We start from the raw sequence: 1024 nt of genomic DNA, 5'->3' as shown, positions 1-1024 counted from the left end.
TGATGAATAAATAAAATAATAAATAATAATAATAATAAAGGGTAATAAAATAAAAAAAATGATGATAGTTGATCAGATGATATGAGAAATTAAAAAAATAATACAATAAAAAAAATAATAATAAAATAAAAATAAAAATAAAAAAAAAAAAAAAATAAAAAAATAATAAAAAAAAATTATTTTATTATTTTTATTATTATTATTATTTTTATTATTATTATTATTATTTTTAATTTTTATTATTATTTTTATTAACATCACTTATCATCATCATCTCATCATCATAATATTTTATTATTATTATTATTTATTATTATATTATTTTTATTAATTTTTATTATTATTTTTATTACAAAATTTTTTTATTATTTTTATTTTAAATATTATTTTTATTATTATTATTATTATTATTTTTTATTTTCATCTCACATCATTACATCATCACACATTATTATTATTATTATTATTATTATTATTATTATTATTTTTTTAATTATTATTTTTATTATTATTATTAAATTATTATTTTTTTTATTAATTATTATTTTCATCATTATTATATTATTATTATTTTTATTATTAAAATATTATTATTATTTTTTTATTATTTTATCATATTATTTTTAATATTATTATTAAAATTAATTTTATTATTATTAAATTTTTTTTATTATTATTATTATTATTATTAAATTTTTATTATTTATTATTTTAAATAAACATTATTATTTTTATTATTATATTATTTTTATTATTATTATCATCATCATCATCATCATTATCACACACACATCATCAATCATCATCATCACATTTATTATTAATTTTTTTATTATTATCACATCAACACATCATCATTTATTATTTATTTATTATTATTATTAAAAAAAAATTATTAAATTTTTATTTTATTATTATTTAATTATTATTTTATTATTTTTAATATTATTATTATTTTTATTATTATTATTAATTTTTTATTATTTATTATTATTTATTATTTTTATTTTTATTATTATTATTA

Source organism: Berghia stephanieae, chromosome 3 (genome assembly GCF_034508935.2).
Source record: "Berghia stephanieae isolate SIO BIC M18660-M18661 chromosome 3, UCSD_Bste_1.3, whole genome shotgun sequence".
NCBI lineage: Eukaryota > Metazoa > Mollusca > Gastropoda > Nudibranchia > Aeolidiidae > Berghia > Berghia stephanieae.
Note: the sequence above shows the minus strand (reverse complement) of the source record.